Genomic DNA, 5,341 nt, shown 5'->3' with positions numbered 1-5,341 from the left:
CACAGATGTAACGTTACGAATATCAAACTAACTGCCAAGATCTATCTATCGAACCATGTCACGTCTCAAGATAGGTCTCAGCTGAGTTCTTCTGCCGAAACGCTACTGTAAAATTACGAACCGTAAAAATCAGTCGAGTTAACAACCTCTTTCGGTTTAATCATCGATATTTGCGTCTTCATTTTGTACACGTTTTCCCTCGATTAACGATTCCTTAATCTCCGTTTTACTATTCTTCGTGATCTCGCGATTCTGCGATAAGTTGTGTGCCAAACGGATTTACACTCGGGAGAATGGAGGACTAAGAGGATGTGGGAGAAGGGGGAAGGAGGTGGGATCGAATGCATAATAAAATATAATTCGGATTTCACGTCGGTTCTGCGCCCTTCGGAACGGAAGGAACGTTAACTCGGCAGTCTATCGGAAATGCCCGCTGATCGATAGCGACGCTTGCTTTGCCGGCGCGGAATGAGGAGATTCATTGGTTAAAAGCCGTGGAAATACGACATAGCGCGACGACGACGATACGTATCGCCGCGACGTCCGGCGTCGCGGAAAAATTGGAGCTGGTCCATGAAAGTTTCTCCGCGCTGAAACGATCGGCGACTCGTTTGTGCTGGTCTCGAGATTGCTCCGGGAATTCCGACGAAGAAACACAATAGTCTTCTGCGGGGAGTCGAGCTTCAACTTAGGTCTTGAAAGCGCTACGCCAATCGGAACGGCGCGACGTCTCATGGTAAATCGCGTTACTGCGAAAATTTTCTTCACAAGGAAAACAGTTGAATAAAAAATTTACACTTCGGACGGACTGAGAGACCGAGAGAAAAAGCGATTGTTTTAATATGTAAATGCAATTAAGATATCGTCTACATGCGCCTTCACCTTTTGGTTGTCGGGCACTACGGTAGCGAATATAGGAGGATAACTTTTAAACGATTTAAAATTCCTTTAAGTCGTTTTCGTCAGAATTCCTGAATTGCCTTCTCAAGTATAGTCAATAGCAAAAACATTGCAACCATTACTTATGGCTCATAATTTTTATGAGGAAAATTAGGAATAGGAAAATTAGTCTTCCGAAAATTACTAAACAAAAAATTCTCTTATTAGATACGGATGCATGGAGAAATTTACCGGAAAAATAAATTAATAAAATGTTGCAATATATATATTTTTGCTACTGATTGTACAACGAGGCGGCTACGGATGGAAACTCATTTACTTCATTCCAGGTCTTTACATATATGTCAGATTTTCTGTATTTTGAATAAAATTACGTAATCTTACCTTTGACCTACATACGAACGTAGCTAGGAGTTAGAAAAATGTAACGTACAATTATATACAAATGGCTGATAATTGATAAAAAAATAGCTCAATTTATTCAAAAAGAATTCTTTTCACTGAACTAAGCACTGAAGAATTCTATTTGCATTCAGAAAATGAATTCAGAATTGGTGACATACGACTAAATTCTTTTTGACTTCTCTGTGCTATCTGGGAAAGTTTCTCAGTCTTGCTTCGCAGTTTCGAGATGATAAAATAGAAGGTGCGTAATTATTACTGAAGTGTGATACAGACGATAACAGATACGGCAAATATCGTTCGAAATTAGAAGCCATTGCCCCGGAGAAATTCTCGCACTTTCTTGCACCGATTCGAAATTACACCTGCGTCTTTTTCTCGTTTAAAACACCCCTTCCTCTTTTGCTCCCATCTTTTCGAATTTGCTTGCGCGGCAAGTGTGGATCTGATTGAAATGAGCCGTCGGTCGATCCGTTCCCGAATCCATGCAGCAGCAACCCCGTCGCGTCCCTCCGCTCGAAATTGTGTGTACGCTCAGCCGCTAACAGGGAAACTGCATTTCCGCGCAGCCGGCGGTCGAAACGATGAAAACTTTATTACTCGCTACGGACGACGATAAAACGGAATCCGGTCGCGCGACGACGGCGACGGCGGCCTGGCGCGCCCGGCACACCATCGGAGTCCTCCCCCCCGCGAAGGATCTCTCCTGGATCTCCCGGGATCGCGGCGAATCGATGGCAAGCATCGAACAGGCGAACCGACCTCGCCGTTGGATGGATATCTAATATTTGGATATCATACGGACGGTTGTCGGGGTAACTGAATGAAGCGCGGTTGAAAAAGTAAGCGCGGATTATCGTCCCGCGGTGGTGATTCGTTCCTGGCTTTCTGCTCGTCTCTCCAAAGAGCCTCTACTACTACTAGCTGTTTCCAGCTATCGCGAATCGTTCCGCTATGATTAACGGTGACTGCAGGTTTGCTTAACCCTTTAGCCTTTACCCTTTTCGGATGATGAGAATTCTCGTCATTTTAGAGTTTGTAAAGTACGGCAGTTTCAAAGTACGGCAAAAACACATTTTCTCGTCATGAAATATTTTGTTATATTAGAGTCCCTAAGTGATTTTATCATTGAAGCAAAATATATCTAAGTTTCATTTAAAAAGTTGGATTTAGTACAGCGTATAATGAATTTGTGTATCGCAGATTGTGTAGTGAAATTTTATTCGATTAGTTCAAATCTCAGTAAGATATAAGACTGAGTGGAAGTATTTTTGAAAATCAGTGAATGCTCACATTGATTACACTGATTACACACAACAAATGATTTACCACATGGTATTTTTGGTATATTTTTCATTTACGAGATATTGCACGGAATTCGCAATTCGATTTAATTACATAATTTTTTTTTATATCGAAGTATACTATCTATATTAAATTTGCCATTACTATCATCGTATCTATATTGAGTATCTTCTATAAAAAGTTCTTTCATTTAAGCAATATACTTATCTACAAAAATTCACTAAAATTAACTTTATTAAGGCTTTTTCTTCTCTTACGCAATTTTTTCCTAATTAGGCACAATATATGATAAAAACTTATGCATTTTTATTTTTAAAAGAAATATACCATAAGTCAAATAGAGCAGAAAATCTTCAAGTTTTATATTTGAAATTAGATAAATTATGTTTATGTAGAGAAAATCAATGTTTTGAAATTTAAAGAAACTTAAAGAAACATCAAGATTCGTATTTAGGTTCTTAAATGCCCTTCCTTTCACATGTTTGATTATATATCTTACGGCCTTTAACTTAATTTAGTCAAGAAAGTTCAAAATATTCTCCATCTAGTTGAATACAGATAATAACACGTATAATACGTGTAACGATAGGTAATAACACGTCAGTTGATGGATCCACCTCTTTCAAAAGTTCCAGCAGAGTTAAAAATGATTTTACAAGTATGAAAAATATGTTAATGAATATTATATTTCTATATTTTCAACTATAACTTCATGCACAAGAAACTTTAAGTGTCCCCATAGATAAAAGTTAAATGATTTGAACATCTTGAAAAGTCAAATTTCGTCAGTCATTGAGATAAAATATCCTAAATAAAGAACTTACAATGGTAGAACAGCGCGAGACTCGAAAAGAGACAGTCTGCTTCTAAATAAAATGTATCTTTGCTTATGTAACCGATTTGAATATGGCGATCCGCACTTTGCTTCACTAACTTGTTTGTCATCGATTCCGCGATTTCGGTTTTCTATGCAAGGAATAAAGCCAATAGACCCAAGAAACATAACATAAACACAACTGAACTAGAATCGACAGAAACGCTAAGTATACAAAAGAACTATATAGCGCGCGATAACGATAATAATATTTTATTTTAATTTAACAAAGGATGCGTTATAACTTTTTCATAAAAAATTAAATCAATTTTATCATGTTTTTCTTTAGTAGTGTAGAATTAGTGCAGTAAAGTTTATCTTGTTATAAGGTATATATTAGGTGCGCGAATTCAATGTTCTTTTTTTTAAGAAATTAAATTTTTATTTACAAGAAACATAATAATTCAGTATTCGAAATATTCGCTATCATTTTCTAATACTTTCTTCCATCTATCGGATAGCTGATAAATCTCCTCTCAAAAAAAGATAGTGGCTTTGACTTAATGAAATCGTCGATGCATTTTCGAGGTTCTTCGTCAAAGTATGCATCAGTCAGGTGATATTGGAGCGGTCGGAATAAATGGTGAACCTCAACTCGATCTGAGTTGCTTTGATTGATCTCTTTTTATGTTCATTTTCACGTGTGAAAGTCATGTATGTATCAAGAACTCGACATCGAACTCATTGAAAAATTGAACGCGAGATGGCGCGCGGAATTTGTAAGACCCCTTACACACGTACCTTCTTGAGTTCCGGTGCGCGCCCTTTTGACACTGTCGCATATCCGTGTATTCACGATGTGCCATATGTTCGGCTGCACAGGAACGTAGCGTAGCGCCCCGATGAAAAGTGCTTTTCAGTGCGAGAGTGGTATTTAAAGAGGGCTCGATCGAGGTGCGAAGAAACGTGACGCGATGCATCTTCCTTCTAAGGAAGATTTTCAATATTCTTCGCACGTGGTACTCACGTCATTACGAAAAATATGAAAACGCGCGCGCGCACCGAAAACGTGTCCGGGCCGCGCTTCGTCGATTCGCCGCTCGTTTTCCATTTTTCCATTTCACGAAATACAAATTAAATTCCATTTTCTTTGTGTATCGGCCGCTTTTTCTCCGGTTTCGGTAGATTGGTTCGTACGAGTTCGTGAGACGTGCGCGCTACACAAATTTAATTACGCTTTCCTGTCTCTTTCTCTCTCTTTTTCTCTTTTGCAGAACAATATTATTCTATATATATATATTTCCTAAGCGATCAGCCCCCCGCGGGTGGCACTGCGCGCTTTCGAAAACGCATTTCGCTCAATATGTCGCATCGCCAACGAAAATATATTACCGCGAATAATTCGCCGGCGCCCGCGCGAGTCAATTAAAAGGCGACGTATTAATCAAATTTTCTCGTTCTCGCGCACACGAAACGGAGGCGCTCGTAAAATTAATCAGCGTTGTTTTCCAATCATTCTTCCTGGTCCGATCTCGTTGCAATTTCAAAATTGCCAATAACACGGAATTTTTCGGGCGAAACGCTATTTTATTTCGTTTCCCTTCTCTCGTTTTTTAAATACTCTCGCGCGTGCGCGCGCGAGCAACATGTCGCGGTCATATAAATTCCATAAATCACGAGGGATGCGCGTCTCCGTTTACGAGGCCGGGGCGGAAGATCGAGAGCAGCTCGAAATTGCGGGCCGATGAAACGGGTCGCGTCGAGCCACAGCGATCGACACAATATTTGAATATGGTACAAATGGCTCGCGCATTGCTCGGATAATCGAGATATTCGAGCGAAACTGTCCTGTGTATGTGCGCGCGCGTCCGACCTCCGCGTGGATTACTATTCGCGGCGGGCAGCGCGATTCCCCCGTTC

The sequence above is a fragment of the Odontomachus brunneus genome, unplaced genomic scaffold, assembly GCF_010583005.1.
Source record: "Odontomachus brunneus isolate Ranch 3 - 2012 unplaced genomic scaffold, Obru_v1 Obru_scaffold_075, whole genome shotgun sequence".
Lineage (NCBI taxonomy): Eukaryota > Metazoa > Arthropoda > Insecta > Hymenoptera > Formicidae > Odontomachus > Odontomachus brunneus.
Note: the sequence above shows the minus strand (reverse complement) of the source record.